Source organism: Halyomorpha halys, unplaced genomic scaffold (assembly GCF_000696795.3).
Source record: "Halyomorpha halys isolate HHAL.00 unplaced genomic scaffold, Hhal_1.1 Scaffold144.1, whole genome shotgun sequence".
Lineage (NCBI taxonomy): Eukaryota > Metazoa > Arthropoda > Insecta > Hemiptera > Pentatomidae > Halyomorpha > Halyomorpha halys.
In genome coordinates this window covers 476,574-490,342 of record NW_027106983.1, presented here as the reverse complement: position 1 = coordinate 490,342, position 13,769 = coordinate 476,574, and the positions used below count along the sequence as shown (strand labels likewise).

At 33.3% G+C, this 13,769-nt stretch overlaps 1 protein-coding gene across 2 annotated transcripts in view; it reads left to right on the top strand.

The window, feature by feature from the left end:
- Window positions 1-2,719: 2,719 nt before the first annotated feature.
- Window positions 2,720-13,769, top strand: part of LOC106678460 (uncharacterized) — an 83,252-nt gene continuing 72,202 nt past the window's right edge. For both annotated transcript variants that reach the window (XM_067045322.1, XM_067045321.1), the window contains exon 1: window positions 2,720-2,808. The gene's annotated coding sequence lies outside the window, so the exon portion shown is untranslated. The remainder of the gene's footprint in view (window positions 2,809-13,769) is intronic.

Genomic DNA, 13,769 nt, shown 5'->3' with positions numbered 1-13,769 from the left:
TAATAAAAATAAAATAAAAGGACAAAATGATGTCATGATTTTTGGCCGACTGAACCAGCCTTCTCCACGTCTGCTTGTCTTGCGCTGATGCTTTCCAGTTTGCTGCATCTAGCTCTTTCGCTTCTTTTCTAATTCTCTCTATCCATCTGGTTTTTGGTCCTCAAGTGGCCTTTTGCTGCTTCATTGTGTAGAGGCGTCCTGATATAGTGGATTACTTCGAGCCACATGTGTTGCCCATCTTAACCTCCTTGTTTCACATCATGAGACTCCGTGTGTTAAGACTTTGCTTCTGTAACTGTACAGAGAACTTTTATTCAAATCCCTCGATTCTGCTTTCTTAGGTACTTTTAGTCCAGATCTCGCAGCCGTATATCTCAGAACTGGCTCCATCATAACATTGTACAAAGAAAATCTGAATAAAAATCACTTTATTATGGTATTGCACACTAAAACACTGAATAAAAATCACTCTCTAAAAATCTAAAGTAATGATAATTATGTGTACCTTATAACATCCATCTGTTTCATCTATCTTTCTATCCATTTACAAATATTATTTGAAGCATTTCGTTCGTTCTATTTTGTTTAACGGCGTAAAACTTCCTTGGTCATCAACGCTATTTACTTCTTATTAGTTTCAAGTAATATTCAATAGACTATTTTATTTCACGCACACACTAATGAAGGTAAAAATTAGTTTTTGAAGTGATTTTTCCAAAATTATACAAGGTTGAATTTCTTATTTTTTTAAAAATCATATTTGTCAAATATATTATGATTAAAATATATCACATAATCAGTTTTATAAAAAAATAGGATGTGCTAAGGTAGCCAAATCGTCAACCCAGGCAAAAACAGGCTTGATTTGTTTCTTAGAGATCAGGGATCTGTATTGGATTCACATAAAGGTGGAATAATGAATAAAAACATAATAAAGTATAATTTAATGTATTTTAATTAATAATTTTCTTCATAAAATGTTATGTAGCTCAAGTAGTTAGGATATGTATAGAAAGTTGAAAAAGCGTAGCGTCCCATATGCAACCTACTTTGTCCCACTCATAGGACTATAAAAGCCTAATGATGGCTATAGGGAACAGAAGAGGTTCGACAATGGCACAATGGGTCCAAAGAAAACAAAACTAAAAGGACTTGAGTCTTTGAACCCTGTAAGCTTGAGAGTGGCTTTGAGCTCGTTCGTCTCCTGGCTGCCTATATGTATCAGCCAGATGTTACAAACTACGATCAAAAACCACTTTAAATACTTTGTTTCTAACCTTGTCAAATAACTTTAGTGGTTTATTTTGTATTTAACACAGTTCAAATATAATTTTATAAAGATATTTTATGCTTGGGTGTTATAATTAACAAATATCTGATAAAAAATCTAGAATGAAAGTTGAATTTACAAGTTTTGCAAACTATTTCTATGGGTTTTTATCAATCAATCTACCATCTACTTTGCTGATACTGTATTCATTTTTACTTTAATTTCGCCTAGCTTTATTTTGTTCCTTTATACAATAAGGAATAGGAAAATATTGCAAATGGAATGTAATTACCGACCAAAACAGAACACACAAGCATGTGGTCACCGACGTCTGTTGCTTCCTTTGTTTACGATTTGTTGAATTTTTAAAAGGCTCGGCTTTGCGGCAAATAGTAAACGTATAAATCCAACAAAAGGTTCTGCTACAAAATTGGGAAACTATGGCATTTTCGTGCATGTGCAAGTCTGCGTATGTGTTATTTGAATTAGCGGTCTGAATTTATGACGAATACCGGTTTTTCGGCACAAATAAACTTGTGTTAGAAAAAGAGCTGTGCTGCATCCACTCGTTTGTGATCAGTTAGTGACTTTTAGAACTGGCACAGTGATCTTCGTGTTTAAATGAATTTTCTATCAATTAACTATTATCGTTCGTTTATCATAAGACTGTCTATTTTTAAATTTAATGATTAGACTTAAAGGCATTGTTTCAAATCTTGTCAACAAACTTTACCGGTTTATTTTAAACAACTATGACTAGATAATTGAATTAGTAAATATCCATATAAAATACTGAAACAAAAGTTGAATTTAATAGAAGTTATAAAGGTTAGTTTCATTTAAATGGATTTTTGTCATCTTACATCTTCTTTGTCGATATTTGCGTTTCCTTTCATTTTACTTCTCTTCATTTTGATTCTTTTCATAATAAAAATAATTTAAATCTAAGGTGATAGCCGGCACATGTTGAAGGTCTGGCTATGTTTAACTTTTAACTAAATCTACAAGTAGTTATTGACTATTTTTATTACAATAGTGTGTTTAATGTCATCCTAATGAGTTTTTTTTCTTGATCATTCTGATAGTTAATAATTTCCGTATTCACTAAACATATTCTAAACGATATATATACTACAAACCGCCTTTAGAATAAACTACGGCATTCCAGCTTCAGCGTAAACACTTATAGTCTTGTTATTAAGTTTTACGGCTTCCCGCCCCTATCAACGGACACTCTATTAATCTAACACTGGAGAGCAATAAATTTTCACCACCAGCAGAACGATTATCGTGTAATAGACAAATTTGACCGAGGGCCAGGAGGAGCACAAGGCGTACTCCATCAGGACTAGGCTATTACAAGAGCTAAGCCCCCATTCATCAAGCACCCTCGGGTAATGGCGGAATGGACTGATTCATAAATCGATTCCAGGCTGTTGTGGGTCCTCCAGTGTCTGCCGTGGTGTCGTTCCGTTTGCTAGTAGCTTCTATGCTCTCTTTGTGTATGTGTCGTCTTTATACCAGCGCCTCCTCCTTTGGTAACCTTTTCTAATAGCAAATTCATAAAATAAAGTATATATAAATATATTTATTATAATTATTATTAAATTTATTTTTTAAATTACTAAAAATGATTAGATAATAACTTTCGTTCTTCTGTTGATTTCATTGCCGATATTTTATATGAGTATATTATGGTTTTTATTAGTTCATGACTTATGATTTAGACAAAAAAAAAGTAAAGATTCATAAATAAATATTAATGGTAAGATGTTAAGTGCAATCTTAACATAAAGTTATAAATATTGTATGGATTTAATTACATAAAAATGAAAATTTTCTCCTTTTATTATTGTTATCAATTTGCAATACATAAAATAGTTTTGAATAACATAAATTTAAAAGTGAATGTAAAGATTGATAAAACTTAATATTTAAGATTTAACTTCTAATATAATAATATGTAGATTGGACTAGATGACGGAAGTGTGTCCGAAACGATGCTCGGAAGATAAAATAGATTTTAGGAAGATAGCCCGGTCAGGAAGATTGGTAACAAAATAGAAGAAGAAAACTATTTATTGTTATACATCGTTTCACCCCACTGGGACATTAATAACGAGCCCCTGCAAATTGGGGCGAAACGTTGTTAACAAAAAGCCGTTTTCATCTACTATTTTGGATAACTTTATTGACCGACACCCAGAATATTTTCCCACAATCTAATTTATATAGCCAACTATCTTCTGCCAATATGATATGTGGTTTTATTTTATCTGTATTCTTTATATTATATTTTATTTTACATTTCTTGTTGTTTCATTTTACTTTATTTTCCAATTTATTATTGTAATGATATTTTATAACTTCATTTTTATTCTAAAAATTTGTTTTGTTTTTTTTCTACGGCTCTTTTCCTTATTTTTGATGCCTGCAATATTATTCTAATGGGACTAGTCCTAGAATAAAGAAAGAATATTATTATTATTATTATGTAAGGCATTGCGATACTAACTTCAAGATACCCGAGTTCGATTCCGGCTGAAGCAGATAAATATTTTCTGTTTTACTGAAGCCGTGAGCCAGCCCTGTGGGTTCGGCAGCCTTCTGGAGTCCACTCAGCCTCATTATGTACCTTCATCTGTCTATGTGAAAATTTATACGGTCAATTATCCTCTTCTAATAGGAAGATAAAATAATTAAAGAATAAAAAGTAGGAATTAAGGAAGATAAAAAGTAGTGTGTTTTTTCCTTGAAAAAAGAACAAATAGTGCAAAATATTTTAAACCTTTAGCCTCTAATTCAATAATGAAGATAAATTCATACAGGAATGGATATTTTGGAAAGAAATTAAATTGATTCATTTAACTTAAAACACACATTAATTATTAGAATTAGAATAGAAATTATTATAAACTTTCGATACCTTGCAATTTTTAAATATTTTTTTAGCAGTGTGGATAGTGACGTATGTACACTGCAATATCTGCTTCTAAGTCATATATATATACATGTATGAATATTTTAGAGAAGTTCTGAAAAAGTTTATTTAAATTTATGTTTTTTTAGGGGGGAGAGGGTTCCTAGTTACGAATTTTGAATTTGTGACCATCGATTAGTCCTAGAAATGTATTTAAAAAATCCTTTTTTTTTCTCTCGTAGTTTGAAAACTTTGAATTTTTTTCAGCAATTATCATCTTACATTGAAGTACGCAAGAGTAAATTCTTTACATTTTTTATTCAATAATGTTTCAGTCCGGCGCTTAGCTTAGATTTATGGGGTTCAGTCAAATAACAACCAGAAAAGGATCTCTATGGATTTTGATTGATAATTTTGGGAAAGTCCTGAAAATTTACTCTGATATGTTTTTAGGATGCTAGTTTCGAATTTCAACTTAATGACCTCAAAAGGTTCTTCCAGAACCTCTTTCTGGTCGGCATTTGACTGGACTGCATTCCGTCTCATAGTTCAGCCTGACGCTCATTTCAAAATAAAAGTGGTTAAACTAAAAAAAAAATATCTGAATAAAAATTTTGCATAATTTTCTCTTCTTTAATTTATTATGAATAGATATATAGAGCAATGCATGGTTTTTGGGTTATAAACACAAATAAATGATTTTTTTGATATACTTTTGGAGAAAATTTAAAGTCACACATTTGTAATTATCACCCTTAAAACATAATTGAGGACATTTTCAGGACAATTTTTTTCAAAACGTTTCTCCGAAGTACCTTTCAGATCTTCATTTGTCTCTAGTCAAAGAACTTTTACCCCTAGACGATACTCCATTCTACAAAAAACTAATGGTTAAAAAATGTAAAGAATTTAGTATTGCTTAATTTTTCTTACTTTGATATTGCTAAAAATAGTAAGGTTTTTATGCCATAAGATAAAAAATGATAACATATTCTATATTTAACCTTGCCCTTTTATAGCGTGTTAATCTAACTATTTTTCGAATATTTCAGATTTCAAAATATCCAAACGAAGTATAAACTGAGTTGAAACATCGGTTACATGTCGGGGGTTATTATGTAATTTTAATGATAGATGGCAATGATAATTAGAGTGATAATCACCAACTATTTTCTGTGCTGCGCAGATCTTTTCAAAGAACTTGATTTCTGGTTTAACTTTAATTCAGGCACTATGAAAAGATAATTTTCCAATTATCTCTAAGCATATAAAAAAAATAAAATAAATTGTAAGATAATACTCAAAATAAATTTAAAATCTACGATTCCTTTAATAGTATTCTCGTCGTTTTCTAATTATAGCCATTTTTTCAGTATTTCTCGATTTAACTAACTTCAGTATTTTCTTTCTGTTTTAAAGAAATGTTTCTAATGTGAGATAGGACAGTCGGAGTCAAGGGTGGCGGGCTGGCCGGGAAGGAATACCTTCTATTATTTTTGGTGTTAAGATCTCTTGTGAGGTTGTGGCATGTCGTACATCGGCCAATATACTCGCTTTAAGTGTCTGTTTTAAAGATATGATAAGTAAGGTTGGTCCAAAGTGGAGATAAGTCCTTAAAATATATTGTTACCGGATCCTTCCGCGACTCAGCCTGAGGCTCTCCTTGCCCACCTAGTACAAGAGCCCAAGAGGAGAAAAAAGGTAGTTATCTCACCCCAATGTTTGATTACTTTAATGAAAACTATGTATAATTAATAGTCAAAATTGATGAGTTTGCCAAGTACAGGTAGGGGGAATAAAAAATGGCGCCTGTTTGAAGGCGATAAAAAAATTTAATTTTTCATTAATTTCTCTATATCTTAAAAAGTAGGAACAACACAAGAAAACCTAAGAGAATGTCATTTAAATATGAGGCCTAAAAGAGTTATTTACGTTAAATATTTCTCTAGATATAGCTTTTTAAACAGCAACATTTCATAAAAATGTTGTATGGGACGTACTGAAAAATCAGTTGTTAGTGAATTTATTTTGAAAAACCTATATCTCAAAAACTATTTGAAGTACAAATGTCTATTAGCACTCAAATTAAAACTAGTTTAATGAGCTATAAAGTAGTTTATGATGTATATATTACCAACATAGGAGGTTTCCTACAAAACGATGTTGTAGAGATGTCTCTAGAATAGTAGTTTCTAACAGGTTAGTACAAGAGCCGGGAATAAAAAAAGGCAGTTGTCTCACTCCAATTTTTCATTAACTTAATGAAAACTATGTATAATTAATAGCAAAAATTGGTGAGTCTGCCAAGTATAGTTAGAGGGAATAAAAAATGGCGGCTGTTTCAAAACCTTAACAAACACTAATTTTTCATTCGGAGCTCTATATCTTAAAAACTACCTACAACACTAGACAATCTAAGTGAACATTATTTAAAGAAGAGTAAATTTGCTGAAATATTTGCCCTAAAAGAGCTAATTACGTCCAATAGTTCTCGAGATATAGCTTTTTAAAAAGCAAATTTTCTTAAGAATCTACTGAAAGAATAGTTAGTAAATTTATTCTGAGAAATTTATATCTCAGGAGCTATTTGACTTACAGATGTCTATTATCACTCAAATTAAAGCTAACAAATGAACTATAAAAACGTTTATGACCTTAAATAAATTGATTTATAGTTCTTTGGAGTTTGATTTATGAAAATCTTTATTTCAGAAACCATAGGACGTACAGATATCTACCAGCGCTCAAATTAAAGCTAGTTAAATTTGTTATAAAATAGTTAATAATGTTTATCTTTGTAGGACTAGTAGTTTTATGATATTTGATAAAATAAACTCACAAAATGTTAATTTTTAGTTGTTCGTATAAAATGTTGGATTTTTGAAAAAATATATCTCTAGATCTATAAGACGCACATTTTTTAATATAAAGTTCAAATAGTACAATCTACTCTACTTAAGGACAATATGTATTGGCGCTGAATTTAACCATTCATAACTTGTTTACAGTAAAAAAAAATTAATGTTAAATAAAATAAAATATATATCTCAAATACTCTACACTAGTTTACTAGTAACAATTAGGAATTACTTGACTTAGATTACAATACTTAATAGGACTCACTTTTTTCAATAAAATAATTATTCAATTACCCTAAACCCTGTTTCAAGTAAAATAAAGTCTTTGGAATACAAGTTTTTAAATAATGTATTTCCTTCAAAAATTAAATAGATTGCTTTTTTTTATATTTATTCCTTAACATTTATTATCTAACTAATTTACTTCTTCTTGTCCATCTTTCTCCTTTAATTTAATTTACAAATGAATCCTCTTCCTCAGGTTCAATGCTCAAATGACAAGCTAAACGAGTAGTATGGAGATTGCCTGCTCAATAATATAATGAAAGTTATAAGCATTCACAAATTCGAGGACTATAAATGTAGAATAAAAACATAAATATACCTCAGACATTCCCGAAAAATCCAAAGCCATGTTCACGGAACATGATGAACAAATTCAAAATCCTCCACCCTCCTCCTATGATCTTCGGTTGGGCAAAACTTTGCGGCGAGGTTCAATACAGTGCAGACGTATATTATTGAATGGACTACTAAACCATTATTAAAATATATTTTTTAAACCTAACGTCATCGGATGCATATGCATTGGATTAGAGTTAGAAAAATTACAGAATAGAAAACTGAAAACGTTATTTACGTTACGTTATCGCTTAATGCCACTACTTACCGAGTTAAGCTTGGAGATTTGCTGTCCCAGGAATTTTCTGTGAAGAATGGCTTGAGACAGGGGGTCCTTTGGCTCCTCTTCTTTTTAATGTAGCATTAGACGTAGTTATTCGTTCAATTAGAACTAATCCAGGAGGGACCATTTACAACCGATTGTCTAAGCATTTAGCATATGCAGATTTAGTTAAAAAATGCCTCAAAGAAAATACTTAACAAGCTAGACTCAGTACACCACGCTATGATCCGTAGAGCTATCGGGGCCTCCAGGACTAGTCCTATCAGCAGCTTACTCTGGGAGGCCCAAGAGTGGTCACTAGAACTACGCAGGCACTACTTTCTGCTGAAATTTCTAGGTCGTCTCGAAACGAACCAAGACATTGATGATTCGGGGTACTGATTATCAAGTCGCCTCTCCAGCTCTCCTCCCCTATCCGATTTCTATCGCTCCCAAACAAAGTTATAGTTATCATTCCCCAATCCATTACCTCGGTGGATAAACAAAATAGCCAATTTTGATTTCATCTTAGAATCCATCGACAAATCATCCAACCCTCCTGAACTACTCCAGCAGTGTTTTTGAAGTCTTCTCTCTAGCTACAGGGGCTGTATATGTATCTACACTGATGGGTCAAAATACTTTAATCATGTTGGTTGTTCAGTAGTTCTACCAGCGGAGACCTTCCGCTACAGTCTTCCTCCAACATTCTCAGCGTTTTCTTCCGAGTTATATGCAATCTATTTGTCATTAACGCTAGCACATGAAGTAAACGGCTCCTCCATTGTGATCTGTAGTAATTCATACTCGAGCCTCAAATTTCGCACAACCCCATTGTTTTTCCATCATAACTTTAATAAAAAAATTACATAAAAAAGTAAATTTCCAGTGAGTCATGCAGGTATAACGGGAAACGAACTGGCTGACACAGCTGCCAAAGAAACATGCACCCTATTTTCAGTGCCTGATTGTAACCTGGCGCTGTATGATTACCATAAATCGGTTCTGACCCAATGCAAGGAAGCATGGCGCTGTTGCGCCAAGCTGAAGCTTGGTGATACTCAACCTCTACCGCCAATCATCGAAAATCGCCGTGATGCTTGAAAATGCTTCATAACCCGACTCAGGATCGGACACACAAGATTAACACACAAGCACCTTCTTGAAAGAAATCCTTCACCGACATGTTAAAGTTGTAAATGTACCATGACGATAGAGCATATTCTAGAACACTGTTCGCGGATGGAATCATCATCAAGAACGTCTTTTGGCCTTCGGAGATAACGTCAAGCCTTACTGCCAGAAGATTGGAGTAATTTGTTTAAGTTCCTAAAGGAGAACAACCTGTACCAAGAAATATAACCACGAAATACGGTGCCTCTAGCCCTGTAGTTGTATACGGCCCCTAAAAATTAAGCAAATAAATAAATAAAAGAATGAAAATGGTCATTAACAAAACCATCGGCAAGAAAAACGGAACAGATGCCCAACTCCTGGGAGAGAAAGGTATTGAGAAGGATATGGGGAGGAGTCTTGGAGAATGGAATTTGGAGAAGAAGAAGAAATGAGGAGCTGATGGATCTGTTCGGGGAACCCAGCATCGTGGCATTAGTCAAAAGAGAAAGAATAAGATGGTTAGAACTCGTTGAAAGGATACCCATCGTGTATGACAAACCAGATGGATAACAGAAAAGAGGACGTGCCCGGATGGGTGGACGATGTGGAGGATAATTTGAAGCTTTTAATTGTTGGCAGATGGAAGGAGAAAGCAAGAGACCGTGTAGACTGGTGGAGGACCGGGTTCTTGCAGGCAGTGCAGTGCCATAATAATAATATTGCTTAATGCTTCCAAAAGTAAGGAAGAAGTTTACCGTCTTCTTCATGCCACATCATTTCCATGTTGGTAAAACCAGATTTAATGACACTTAATCAGTTTTTACTCTGATTAATAGTACTCTTAGTAGGCCAGTCATCCATTATATTTAAATGATATCATTAAAACTGATTTGGTGATATGACTAAACACTAAATTCTACATCATTTTTTCATTTCCACCCTTTGTAACGTCCCAAGCATCTTAATCGTATTCAATGAATTAAGTAAAACAATTAATAACAAGGCTATTAACCCCCATGAACCCATGATTTTATGGCAATGCTCCGCGACAGACCTGCTTTTGTATTCCTCTCAAGGCATTCCTCTTGACGTAGCGTTATCTTTCAATGAAGGTTTGGGTGTAGCCTTCGGCCTCCTCCCTTGTGGTTCATTGATTAACTTTATGATAATTTGTCCCCAGGCCCATACAATTATGAGTCTATTTCAATTATCTTGACGGAATAAGATCGAATATATTTATCACGGAGACACCATCAGCGTTTTGTTGCCACCGTTTATCAAACATTTTTGGAAAGTGATATTTCACATAATATTGTTTCATCGAAAATATCAAACTGTCGTTCTGTTCCTGGTGAACACCGCGAATAATAGCAAGTATAATAATACAGCCATCCCCAAAATTCTATATTGATACCACCAAAAAAGTTAATGTTTTCGGCCGTAAGAGTACTTAGGTTGGCTTTTATTTACTATAGAGTACTACAGTGAAAAAAACTGACAAAATTTTCTTTTGATTTATCGATTACCTTAATTCTCTAGAATATACGCGATAATATTTTGTTAAAAGAAGAGGTCACGGGAAAAAAAAAAACAGGAGATTGAAGACCAATTGGAATAGGAAACTGTATATTTACTTTCAAAGAGTACAGTAATAAGCAAATAAAGAGAACATTCGTTACAAGCAGTAGATAAGTGGGATTCTGTCCTCGGATCTGCCAATAAGCTAGATTGGTCCATAAAGGTAATTGTCGGCAAAGCGAACAAGAAACAAGACTATAAAGTATAAAATCATAAGTTTATTAAAAGTGGATAATTTTAGATTTTTTTTTTAACGTTTATTATTTAGAATAAGAACTATTCAATGAAGCATTTGATTGTGAGAAACAAAATTGAGGTTATACTTAGCTTGTTATCGAATCCAAAAATCGATTAATAAAAAAATCTGTCCGTCCGCCACTGTGGCTTTTATAGCTACGAGACTATGGGGCTGATTTTTTTTTAAATCATAGGCACCCCAAGATGATCCTCCTAACTTGTCATTGTTATATGCTAATTTTTAACTTTGTGCTTGGCATAAATTTATTATTTACTGATATAATTAACAAATAATTTACATGATAAATCATTGTGTAACTATATGCTGTGTATTAGAGCTCGAGAAGCAGCACAATCTTGTGATATGTTCTTCCTTCTATTGAAAGTTAAACATTTCATTAATTAAAAAGAGGAAATTTCACCCAAAAAACAAAGAAACAAAATTTATTCGTAGTATATTACCTGATCGGAGTTGGGCAGCTCAGTGAGTAAGATGCTGTTATTATTTCCGGGCACTGGATTCGAATCTGGCTGTAGGATATTATTATTTATTCCGTTACTTTAAGTGTATACCTCTATTAAGTGGATACCTTAAATTGGGGAAACACCTGATGGTTGAGCATGATCATGAACAAATCACCTCCTTGCACAAGCGTTGTTTAATAAATAGTACTTCCTTAGAACGTACTGAACTCCTGACCCTTAATGGGTCGTAGCGGTACAGGTATATTACTTTTAATATCCGAACCCAAAGCCATGAATCTCTCATACACCTTGAAATAACTCACTAGTGAAATTTCGCGAATTCTGGCGTCACCTGACTGTATGTATAATGTATTTCTGTATTCGGTGCTCTTTGAGACTGTTGATGAGAGTTTTATTTTTTGTATTTATGTGATTTTTCTTTTCCTGTCTCGATTGTGCTTAAAGAGCTGAAATTTGAAAGATTAGTTTTTTTTATTGGTAATTTAGATACTTGCGATGTTGTAGGAACCTTTCAACAATCACTTCAGTATCTCACTTATTTACAAATCCTACACCACCCACTACAACTTTGGAAGAGCCTTGAAATGAGTGTTTGCTAAGGTAGTACTGTTATATAACAGGATTTAGATTATAACAGGAGACATTGCAAGGATCAACGCTCATTTACTGAGGTTATCCTCCACTCCAATCCGAGGGTTACCATTTCATCCTGGGTGTGAACTAGGAGTGTTTCCCGACCGGGGTCGATCCCAAGTGTTATAATAGAATAAGTGAATTATCTGCCACAGCCAGACTCGAATCAAGGCACGGTTATCAACAAATACATAAATAGATAGAAAATAAATTATATTCTGGGACAAAATCCCTTTATAATAACATAAATTTTGCAGTTCAAAGAAAACAAAGCTAATCAGAAACCACAAAATAAAAATAACTTGGTTCATACATTGCCTATTGTATAAATTAATATGAAATCCCTACACAAATTAAATATATTCTGATTCTCAATTAAGAAAAAGAAAAGGAATAATCAATTCTGATCCAAATTCCATTCTTAAATTAAAGTGTAACTATATATCATTCACTATTTTGGAACCTTTATTGATCGCTAACCGGACTATCTTCTTACCAGTTACTTCATATGGTCAACTACTTCTTCCAAAACTAAAAATACTTCCCCATAATTTCTGCTTAGTGACAAGGACAGCGTTTACACACAATAAGAAGGTTAGGGAGCTCAGAGATTTTACACTGGTGAAACAATTAACGTTCCTTCAAAAAAAGTCATCGATACGCGAACATTCTCCTATATACGTCTTGGTTTATTCTGGTAATGAGGACTTACTACTTTTTTATAGAGTAAAAAAGTCTGTTAGACTATCCTCCAGTTTTTTTTTACTTCAATACATTGGGTTGTTGATAATCCCGAGTTTTCCTTAGGGCTGTGTTGATAAGACACGTGAATTGGCAAAGTTATTCCCTGCCTCGACTAGCCTGGGGGGACCCGTGCACCATCCTCCCCCCGACCTTACGTTTTCAGGACGGCTACTATCGAGTGCTACCTGCTCCCCTCCTATAACCGGCCTCTCAATGGCCTGCCTAACTGTTTCTATCTGCTTCCCAACTCGTTTTATGAGTTAGTAATTCTCTGTGTCCAATCGTGTGTGTTAACTGCCAGGTGAGCGAGCTTGTCTGATTGTTTTGTCCCTTCTAGGGAACTTCTCGGTCATCAAACTACTATTAATCATGGCTACAAGAACCTTGGCACTAATGTTGTTTAAAAAAATGTTTGGTATCGATTAACAATCACAAACTCACCATTGTTATGAATGAGCATTCCCAATCACTGGCAGCCTATCACCATACATTATATATATTCCTGTTATAATCCCACGAATGAACCATTTAGTACAATTCATTTGCTCGTCCCATGTCATTACGGTTGTACTACATTTTAATATTTTGTGCGTATATATGTAAAAAAGTTATAATAAAATAAAACCAATTAAGCTATTAAATATATCAATAAAAAATTGAAAATTAAGTGATAGTGAAGTAGACGTAGTTTATCTTGTCATACCAGGGCAATGTACTATTTAAGATTTATAATTATAAACGACACTGAATTAACAAACAATTAAGAAATGGAAAGAAAAATATCAATAAGAAATACAACAAAAATTAGATACTAATGAGCGAAAAAATGAAATATTTGGAAAATGTGTGTCTAATGATAACACTTAGATAAAAGAAAACAACACTAAAAATAAAAATACACACACTTGAAGAAGTTTGTCGGGGGGTGCGGTCAGCAAAGAACAACATAAATAAACAAAACCATAGTTATTTATTTTATGCCGACGTTTCGACCTGAGTTTCAGGTCTTCATCAGGGCTAGAGAACAAAAGAGATAACAACAAC